The sequence below is a fragment of the Balaenoptera musculus genome, chromosome 1 (genome assembly GCF_009873245.2).
Source record: "Balaenoptera musculus isolate JJ_BM4_2016_0621 chromosome 1, mBalMus1.pri.v3, whole genome shotgun sequence".
Lineage (NCBI taxonomy): Eukaryota > Metazoa > Chordata > Mammalia > Artiodactyla > Balaenopteridae > Balaenoptera > Balaenoptera musculus.
The window spans coordinates 19,390,248-19,401,725 of record NC_045785.1 but is presented as its reverse complement, the minus strand read 5'-3'; positions in this window follow the sequence as shown (position 1 = coordinate 19,401,725).

The window sequence follows — 11,478 nt, the reverse complement described above, 5'->3', positions numbered from 1 at the left end:
TTTGTTCCCAACTGGAGGCCAGTGAACTGGGCTTTCATACTCCTGCATGGGGACCAGCCAGTCATTATCAAGCTAAGGTCACCCTGGGGACAAAAATGCCCAGGCACTTCTGGGTCTGTATGTGTGTGTGTGTGTGTGTGTGTTTGTGTGTACGTGTGTGTCAGCAAAACAGCTCTAGTAGCTCAAGGGGAGGCCCCTGAAGAGAGCCACAGGTGCAGGCTGTTAGAAGCAAAGGCACCCAGTGGGGGGGGTGGCCACAGAAACAGAATGTCAGCTCCAACCTCCTTCCCTGTGTCAGCTCCAGCCAGCTTCCCAAGAGCAACAACTCCTCACCTCGAGCATTGGGTTTCACGGTGTCCCTTCCAAAATTCACATCCTTCCTGGAACCTCAGACCTTATTTGGAAACAAGATCACTGCAGATGTAATTAGTTAAGATGAGATGGTAAGATCATCATCAGATGAGTAGGGTGAGCTTTTCATCTACTATGACCGGTGCCCTTATTAGAGGAGAAGAGACGCAGAGGCAGCGACACAGGGAGAAGTTCAGGTGAAGAAGAAGGCGGAAATTGGAGTGATGCATCTACAGGTCAAGGGACACCGAGGATCGCCAGCAGCCACCAGCAGCTAGAAGACAAGCATGGAACAGATTCTCCCTCAGAGCCTCCAGAAGGAACCAACTCTGCCAACATCTTGATTTTGAATTTTTAGTCTTCGGAACTGTGAGAGAACACAGTTCTGCTGTTTTAAGCTAGCCAGTTTGTGGCCCTTTGCTACGGCGGCCCTAGGAAATGAATGCACCTGGAAGCGTCCGGGTGACGGGCAGCAGGAGCAGCACATGCAAGCCCTGGGCTTTGATGAGGAGGCCAACGGGCCTGCACTGTCATCATCTGGCCAGAGAGACTTGGAAAGAGACTTATGTTCCAAAAGCAAAACGAGAAAAGGAAAAACCCCACGCTTCCATCACCTTCCAGGAGGTGGGGAGCTGCCACCCACCCCGCCAGGAGCCTGGGTCTGGGCTGTGGACAGGAGCACCATTAGTCTGGGCTGGAAACACATCCAAATGCTCCTGAGGTTGTTTTTGGAAACACATTGGCCAGATGGGAGAGGTGCTGGGCCTGGCAGCTGGACCAAGGCCCAGTTGGGGGAAGAGGAGGGAGCAGACGGGCACCAGGTGAGCAAGCGAGAGGGATGGCTCTTCTTTGCTCCTGGAGACCCCTTGTCCATGAATGCAGGTCTGGGAAGAGCAGGGGAGGTGAAACCTGGCTGGAACCTTGCCAAGTTGTCCCTCTGGGTGGGAGACCAACAGCCATATCACCTCAGTCATGGGATCTTTTAGTAAACAGAGCATCTCCCCAGGCCAGAGGAAATCTTCAAGGAGCAAAAATCCACTAGAAACAGCATCTCCCAAACTTCACTCACTCAAGTATCGCCTCCCCACTTTTTCCCATATCTGGCCCATATCAGCTATACAAGTGTTTTACTTAACATTTTTCTTTAAAATATTGCCTCTTTCTAGTCTCTTCAACACATGGTGCTGGGACAACTGGATATCCGTATGCAAAAGAATGAAGTTGGACCCCTACCTCACATCATATACAAAAACCAACTCAAAATGGATCAAAGACCTAAATGTAAGCACTAAAGCTTATAGAGGCTAAATCTTCATGACCTTGAATTTAGCAATGACTTCTTAGACATATGACACCAAAGCACAAGCAACAAAAGAAAAAAGTAGATAAATTGGACTTCTTCAAAATAAAAAATGTTGTGTATCAAAAGACACTACCAGGAGAGTAAAAAAGCAACCCACAGAATGAGAGAAAATATTGGCAAATCACATATCTCATAAGGGATTAATATCCAGAATATATAGAGAACTCCTAAAACTCAACAACAAAAAGACAAACAAACCAAATCAAAAATGGACAAAGGACTTAAAAGACATTCTTCAAAGAAGATATACAGATGGCCAACCAGCACATGAAAAGATGCTCAACATCAAAAATCATTAGGGAAATGCAAATCAAAACCACAATGAGATACTACTTTACATCTACTAGAATGGCCAAAGTTTAAAACAGAAAGAAAATGGCAAGTGTTGACAAGGATGTGAAGAAATTGGAACCCTCATACATTACTGGTGAGAATGTAGAATGGTGCAGCCACTTTGAAAAAACAGACTGGCATTTCCTCTAAAAGTTGTACATAGAGTTACCACATGACCCAGCATTTCTGCTCCTAGATGTATACCTCAAAGAATTGAAAATAGGTATTCAAACAAGTACATGAATGTTCATAGTAGCACTATTCACATTAGCTAAAAGGTGGAAACAACCCTAATGTCCATCAGTGGGTGAATGGGTAAACAAAATGTGGTCTATCCATACAATAAACTATTATTCAGCCATAAAAAAGAGTGAAGGACTGGTACATGCTACAACATGGATGAACCTTGAAAACGTTATGCTAAGTCAAATAAGTCTGACACAGAAGATCACATATTATATGATTCCTTTTATATGAAATATCCAGAATAGTTAAATCCATAGAGACAGAAAGCAGATGAGTGGTTGCCAGTGCTTAGGGGAGGGAGGACTGAGGAGTGACTGCTTAGTGGGTACAGGGTCTCCTTTGGGGGTGATGAAATGTTTGGAACTAGATAGAGGTGACGGTTGCACAACCTTGTAAATGAACTAAATGTCACTGAATTGTACATTCAGTGTACAACGAAATTAATAAAAAATGGAAACAATCCAACCGTCCATCAGTGGTTGAAAGGATAAACAAAATGTGGTGTATCCATACAATGGAGTATTATTTGACCATGAAAATGAATCAAGTACAACATGGAAGAAGCTTGAAAACATTATGCTAAGTAAAACAAAAGAGCACATACTATATGATTCCATTTATCTGAAATGTCCAGAATAGACATGGACATTAACATTGTCTATTGTTCACAATGTTCAGAAATGTCTATCCATAGAAACAGAATAGATTAGTGGTTGCTAAGGGCTAAGAAGAAAGGGGGATGGGGAGTGACTGCTAAAAGGTACATCATTTCTATGGGGGGCGATGAAAATATTCTGGAATGAGTGGTAATGGCTGCATGACTGTGTGACTATACTAAAAACCACTGAATTGTACACTTTGTAAAAGGGTTAATTGTATGATATATGAATCATATCTTTTTTCAAAAAAATGCTTTTGAGTCTGGAAAAATTGGGGACAATCTGGCATGACTGAGGCTTCTACTCTTCATGATAACAGCACCTACCTCACAGGAGGCATGAGCAGGCTAATAAGCTAATGCCGTGATTCTCAAATTTTAGATTTCAGCAGAATCTCCTGGAGAGGTTGTTAAAATACCAACTGCTGGCCACCTTCCCAGGGTTTCAGATTCCGAAGGAGCCCAAGAATTTGCATTTCTAACAAGTTGCTAAGTGATGCTGATGCTGCTGGCCCCTGGACCGCACTTTGAGAAGCACCGAATTAATTGTTCCTGTAAAGTGCTCTGGGTCTGGCCTCTGAGCAAGGACTCACTATCACGTAAGCACATGTTAATTATTCCCATAACCATAACTGGGAGGTTTGCAGGACCAGGGTTATTATCTTGGTGGTGAAATTGAGGCTTAGAGAAAGCAGGAACCACCTGGAGTCGTGAGGTGGCAGGACTGGGACTTGAGCCCAGATATTCTGGTCCACGTACTTCCCCCTGAATTCCCCACAGTTCCTGAAGCACATGCTAGGTCCGTTCCAGAACCCCAGTGCTCCAATCCACTCACTCCATCTTCAGCAAACTCACTGCAATCTCCCTGCTATTCTGGGGGTTTTATCTAAACCCTCTGCTCTGAATCCGCTTCACTCTGGATGCTGCTTCCGGCCACCCCCTCCGCCAGCTCCAGAGCAGGTCTCAGCCTTATCCTCCCTGCCACTCCCTGCCCCACTCACCAGAGACCCGGTCCTTGGTCCCAACAGGCAGGGTTGGGGTAGGGCAGCCTGAACCAAGTCACAGAAGGAAGGGGTGGTCCCGAGATCTCCGAAGGGGTCACACAACGATGCTCTCAGTGAACCCCTCAGAGTTCCTGCGAAGCCATCTTGCATGCCATCCTAGTTGCTCCCGTCAATTTCACAAAAAGGGACTTTCTCAAGGGCAGGGAGTCAAGCAGGCTGCGGGATGCAGTATGACGTCTCTCCACCAGTGTCTGTCATTGGGTCCTTCATTTAAATATTTCCTGGGCACCTGCTCCGTGTCAGGGGTGTGCTGGGTTTTGAGGGAACACAAAGTTGCAGAAGGTCACAGCCAGGTTGGCAAGACGACACTGACCCTGAAACAGCCATTAGAGGGGTCTGTTTGAGGTGAGACCCCATAAAGAACACCTTGAACCATCCCCAGAGAGCAGAAGCCCCACCTTCGTCTACACCCAGAAAAGATGGTCCAGAAGCAGCCTGGTGTCAGAGCCACGGTTTCCCTCTCTTTCCAGGTCAGGGCCAGAGGTAGTAACACCCTGGAGACATGGGCAGATGCCACCTGTTTAGGGATGGGATGACCAGTGAGACTGCTGGCAGTGAGGAAACGGAGGCACATGGGCTTTACGGAGCTTAATCATCAAGACGAGCTGCTTCTCAAAGGAAACTGCTTCAGCAAGGGAAGACGTTCAAAAGTGTAACAGTACACTGTAACTCAGCCATTCCAAGAGGCATGGTTTTTCACATTTTAATAGCTCTGAAATCAGGGTGCGTCTCCCAGTATCTGCTGGCCAGGGGCCCTCTGGATGGAGTCGTCATTGCCTGCCCAGCACTCTGGTATGGGTTTCTGCGGCTTGGAAGAAAACCCTGGAGACAATAGAAGAGTATTCTTTTAACCTCTAGGAACCACCCGGTTGTGCGTAGAAGGTGGGGCAGTCAGTAAAGCAGACGTGTTCAGCCGCATTCCTCACGCGGGCATCCAATGTGGGAAGAGCCACAAAAGGCAAGGCCAGTGTAAGGACCCTTGGCTTTCAATTTATCTGTGAATTCTTGTAAGAAATGCTGCTTCAGAGAGGTTCCTTGGGGGAGGTGGGCTAAGGAGAGCACAAAGGCGCCTTCTAGGCTGCTGGAAAACTCTCTCCTGATTCCTACAGTGGTCACACTCAATGAGGTGCTCGTAAACCAATCTCTGACGGGGGGGGGGGAAGGGGGGACCCTGAATTGTAGCACTTGCCAATTTCCATGGTGTAAATATTCTCACCATGGCTCATTTTAAGTGACTAAGAGTTTAAAAACCAGTGTGCAAAATTCCTAGATATTTAACCATGAGCCCACCACTGATGTATACACACGTGGACAAAAACTCATCAGATATACTTCTGATTTGTGCATGTTGTTATATGGAAGCTTTAGTGCAGTAAAATGTTTTTAAAAATAGAAAGAGAGAGTGAGGTCTGCGTCACCAGCGCTGGCCGACACAGAGGACGATGTTGTGTGAAAAAGCACCAGCCTTGGCCACTCTGAGTCAGAGTCAGATTTTGAATGTGAAGAAGTTTATTTTCACATAAATTTAGTTTCATTTCACATAACTTTATTTTCATATAAATTTCCTTTTATTATGCACAAGAGTGATGTGTATATATATGTATATATATACATATATATGGTATGCATCTACGTCTAAAAGAGCTCTTTTACTAAGTAGGAAACAAAAAAAATCCTAAGTGATAACGTATTGTGTCTTAGTTTAACTGACAGCATTTTTATTTCCTAGGGTATATAAAATACTGGTGTATCTATGTTCAATGACGTTGTGGATTTATTGAACTATAGTAATGTATTTTTTTCAGTTTTACGGCTGTTCTCAAGAACTGTTTAGAGCACTGGGCCAGGAATCAAGAGATGAGTTCTAAGTCTGGATTTGCTGCTCTGTGACCTTGGGCAAGTCAGTTATCCTCTCCGAGCTTCAGTTTCCCTACTTCTAAAATAGGGATGATAATATTGTCTACCTCATACAGCTGCTGGGAAGATTAAAGGACATGCTGTGTGCAGCATGGTTGAGCACCATGCTTTTAGCGAGGCATAAAAGAGCATGATAAAGGGCAGCAAATTGATGTCATTGTCATTTCTTAGCTTCTCTGAGCCTCCATCTATCAAATGGGCCCAAGTCCCAGGTTTACTGGGAAGATCCACTGAGCTGTTGCATGTATAAGTGCTATGCAAACTAGAAAGTGCTCTGCTAATGAGAAAGATTGTTAAGAACAGTCTAAGGAGTGTGTGCAATAGACATGAAACACATCAGAGCATCAAGACCACGACTGAACACATCACCCAAGGGAGAGAGTGAAAAGGGAACCGTGAAAACACACGTCAAGGCTCAAACTCACTTCCACATGTGGAAACATCTGTCAATCTGTGGTTAGACCTGCCGTCCCAGCCTGGTCTCTTGGTCATTTCAGAATGGAGAAGTGGCCATGGGAATGGCCTCCTCGTCTGTAAGGGACTGACGTAGGGGCTTCGACAGAGGGCGGGGGATGAGGCACCAGAGATGAACTGAAAACATTCCCAGGGAGGCATCCCATGCATTTCCGCCCCGCTGCCCAGCTGTACTGTGGCAAGACCATGTGGGCCGGCCCCAGGCCTTCACAGCCAGAGAAGAGGGTTCAAATCCCAGTCTGCCCTCCAGAGCCGAGGGGGCTTGGACACTCTCCTCTCTGAACCTCAGATTCTCCAGCTGAGAAATGGGGATAATAGTGCCTAAGTTCAGGTTATTGGGAGAATTAAATAATGTATGCAAAGCATTTAGTAGGTTAGCACTGGGGAGGCAAAGTCGAGTCCATCAAGCTCTGTGCTCTGATGAATCAGGTGGACAAACATGGAAATTCATGTGTGATGTGATGCAGTTAGTGCTAAGTAGAGAAGGAGGCACGAGGTGCTTTGAATGGGCACAAGGGTGGCGTCACCCAAGATGGGGGTGCTGGGAGGTTTCCTGGAAGAGCTGAATCTCATCAGGTGGGTGAAAGTCAGCTGAGCAGTGGAGGGTGGGAAGGGCATTCCTGGCAGATATGACAGCATGAGCAAAGCCAGGAGGCATGAGGCAACTGTCTTACACAAAGGGCTCCTGCTCCAAAGACAAACCCTCATCTTCAGAGTGAGAGTCACAGATGTTTTTTCCTTATTCTGAGCCAACGTTCATACTCAGCAGGCAGTGAAATGGGCCGTTGCTGCTCCCTCTAGGATTAGAGAGTGAGCTCCCCGGCACCTGAAGCATTTAAGCACAAATAGTCACAGGCCAGTCCTGGGCTTCCAGTCTCAAATACCTCCCTGTCTGTGTTGCAGGGGGCTGATGCCTGCGGGCTGCATTGCCCAGCCTCTCCTGCCAGCCGGTTTCCAGTTGGGTGCTGCCCTGTCAAGGCACTGGGGGACCTGGAGGAGGGGGGCGTGAAGAGAGAAGCTGGACTATTCCTCCCCCGTTCAAGTCTGCCCCAGGTGGGGTCACTGGCAGCAGCTGCTTTTCCTCTGTGCTCCACCCAGCAAGGTTCCAGCTGGCACCAGGTAGCCCAGGGTCCTGGGTTCTGCCCACCCCACCGCCTCCCCTGGTCCCTCCACCCCTGGGTGGTGGCAGTTTCCCACAGTGGATGATCTCTGGTTTGACTCATCACCCCTCTGACCTCTCGGCTCTCCTATACACCTGGGTAACCAACTCCCTGTTTTGAGTCCCTCTATCTGAAATACCCAGAGCGTGTCTGTTACTTGATTGGGTCTGAAAGGACCCAAGTCCTTCCTGAAGCCACATGAAGAGCCTCGTCCTGACAAGTCATGGATAGAGGCTGATCCGGGAGGTCCTCTGTAAGCCTGCGACTCTCACCCAGGAGTCCATAGCCCCCTGCCCATCCCAGTGCCCACTTCCCTCTGACGGGGCATTGAACAGGCTGGCTCCACCCAGAGAGGTCCTAGAGCAGAAACTGAACCACCTCCAAACCATCAGAAAAGTCCAGTAGCCTTTCATTGTCGCCAGAGCAGAGAGAGTCCTTTCGGACAGCAGGGAAGAACTGCAGGGCGCTGGAGAAGAGTGCTTGCCACGTTTCGTGGACTGACATCCGGTGCAAGCCAAGAAAGGCTGCCAGTGCCCTCTGGCCAGCATCCTCTTTTGAGGTAGAGGAAACAGGCTCAGAGAGGGGAAGTGACTCTCTAAGAGCCCAGGCCTCCTGACTCCTGGCCCAGGACTCTTACCCCTCCTGCGTCGTCCTGTTCCCAGCCACCTCCCAGGAATCAGGGTCTCAGGTCTGCTGGCACCCTGATTGTGACCGGCGATGCTGTGGTCTGGCCAGTCCACCCTTGGGAAGGTTTCCTACGCCAGCCTAAGCGTATCAGTGCAGTGGGGTCACTGAAGCCTTGTTTAAAAGTGGAAAGCTAAAGATAAGCTAAGTGACATCAGTAGGAGGTCGGTCACAGAGCATGGCACGCCCACACCCTTAGCCCCCCCCGGGGTAGTCGTTAGACCAAATGCAGTATGACCTGCCCTCCCCTGTATGTTTGGGGGTTCAGAGCACTCATAGCAGGGGTCAGTGTGGGGGATGGGACTGAAGATTACTCATTTTTCACAGTAAACCTTTTATGCTGTTTACGTGGCTGCCTCAGGCACAGCATTGTTCTAAGAACAGTTAATAAAGTTGTTTTTCATATTTCGTTTAAAAAATAAAAAAGAGTGAGGTTGCGCTCTATGTGCCGACATGGAAACCTGTCCCTGATAAATGAATGATCACTATGTGTAGTGCTACCTTTGGGAGGAAAAAAGATTTTCCATGTGGAAAGAAAAATGCCTTGAAGGAGACTCACCAATCTGCTGACAGAGGTTAAGATCTGGGGAGAGAGAGAACAATGAAAAAGGGCTTTGCTTTTTACTCTATACACTTTGGAATTGCTTCGCATTTTTACAGTGAGCTTGTTTCATTTTTGTCATTTAAAGATGAGAGGAAGGACTTTCCTGGTGGCACAGTGGTTAAGAATCCGCCTGCCAATGCAGGGGACACGGGTTCGAGCCCTGGTCCGGGAAGATCCCACATGCCGCGGAGCAACTAAGCCTGTGCACCACAACTACCGAGGCTGCGCTCTAGAGCCCGCGAGCCACAACTGCTGAACCCACGTGCCACAATTACCGAAGCCCGCGCGCCTAGAGCCCGTGGTCCGCAACAAGAGAAGCCACTGCAATGAGAAGCCCGCGTACCACAACGAAGAGTAGCCCCCGCTCGCCGCAACTAGAGAAAGCTCACGCAGCAACGAAGACCCAACGCGGCCAAAAATAAATAAATTAATAAAAAGTAAAAAAATAAAGATGAGAGGAAGAAAACGTGTTTCCAGTTAAAAATGACGGTGGTTTGCCAGGGTCTCCTCTGGTCTCTGGGCTCAAGGCTGGCTCAGCCTGACCCTCCTCGGGCTAAGACCTCCACGCCTTAGACAGCTGCGCCTGTGCTTTTAGGACACCCAGAGAAAGAAAAGGATGAGAGCGAGAGAGAGCTGGCAAAGGTCATGATGTCAGGTAAGCCCACCCCATATGAGGAGGATGCTGGAGGCCCCTGTATTTCTCTGCATTCTGCAGCCAGAGTCTTGTGCTCAGCCCTGCATGGAAGAAGGATCTGGACAAACGAGAAGGGTGGGAGGTGGGAGATAAGAAGAGTGGGGGGCCTGGAGCATCCTGATGGAGAATGGCTGGGGGGACCAGAGAGTAGACCCAGATAACTGTAGCTCGTATGTGGATTAGACGTGCGATGCGCTCCACGTGGTCCCGAGAGAAAGGACTGGAACCCCTGGGAGGAGACCCCCCCGGATACAGAGCTGGGCTCCACGTCAGGAAGAACCGCCAACAGACCTGCCTAAGGTGGAATACACTACCTGGAGGGGTGGGGAGTGAGCGTCCTGTCATCAGAGGAGATCAAGCTGAGGTTGACACTGCCCAGCAGGACACCACAGAAGTGATCAATTACAGGATGGAGGGGTGGATTCTTCGACCTTCCTTCCACCCTGAGAGCCCGGGATCCTGTGACTGGAGGACCCAGGGCCGGGACAGCACCCTTTGCTGCTTCCTCACTTTGGCCCAAGTGCCAAGCAGCGGGCTGTGCAAACACTAGTGCCTCCAGCCTCACAGCAAAGCTGCGGGTAGAATGCTACCGCTCTCCTGTCTTCCAGACGAGGAAACGGCTCAGGGAGCCAGAGTGACACTGGCAGACTCCACCCCCGCAGGGCAGTGGATGGCACTAACCGCCTTCCTGAGATGTCCCACGGGCACCCCTAAGCAAACCAATTGCCCTGGGGAGAAAATGACATTTCTGGAAAGATCCATCTTGCTAAGGATCATGATCAGTGGCTGGGCATTAGACGTCTGGGGCTTTTTGAGGATGTGGGACTCCAGTGACCAGTCCAAACCCCTGCCTCTGCCCAGGGCACCTGGAAACCTGCCTTGGAGATGTGTTCCAGAGCCTCCCTGGGCACCCCCCAGACCCCCTCTGGACCGCCTTGGGCTCCGCTCTCTGGGCTCCCCTCTGGGCCTGTGCACATCTCCCCGCATCTGGGGGCATCAGGCTCCTCTTGTGCCTTGATCCCCCCCTGCTTTGCTCCCAGGCCCCATTTCTGACATTTAATCCTGCCTGGCCTCTCATCTTCCCACCGGAGCCTCTCCAGGGGACCAGGGGCTCTGGGCAGGGGTCTCCTCCTCCCGCCTCCCCAGTGGCCCTGCCCAGGTCTCATGTTTTCTCCCCTGTCTGAGTGGGGAAGCCTCTCTCGGCTTCAAGGAAAGGACACATGTCCTCAGACACGTGCCCGCCTCCTGAGATGTGTACACAGACCCCACCCGACGGGCCCCTGGCTGGGCGGGGGTGGGGGGTAGGAGTCACGTGCACAGCCCAGGGAAAGCCACCTACTGTCTTCAGGAGTCCTTCCGACTCCTTCCCTGCTCTCGCCGCCCTGGCCTTCCTCACCCCTCAGCCACGCCAGCGCTTCCCTTCCTCGGGGCTGTCCCTCTGCCCAGGGCACTTCCCCTAAAGAGCGTGACACACTGACCTCCCACGTCTTGGCCGCTGTCAGATGTCACCTCCCCAGAGAGGCCTTCACCAGCCACCCGCGCAGGGCCCAGCCTCTGAGGCGGCTCCATCCCACCAGCACCAGCCCTCCGCCCCCCTCCGCGTCACCACCCATGAATCCTCTCACTGGTTTCCCGGTTGATTGTCTGGCTCCAGCCCTGTGGGCCACCTTGGGGGACCAGGACCTCGTCTGTCATGAGAAGGGCCTGCCTGGCATGAAAGCAGGTGCATTATAAATGCTCTTTTCGGGAATGAATAAGCAGCACTTTACAGTTTACACGGTGTTGTCATGTCCACAATACGCTCAATCCACAAGAGCCTGGCAGGTAGGTGGTTTCTCACCCCCTTTCGAAGATGAGCAAACTGAGGCCCCAAGAGGTGAAGGGACTTGCCTGAGGTCACAAAGCCAGGAAGGGGCAGAGCTTGGACACA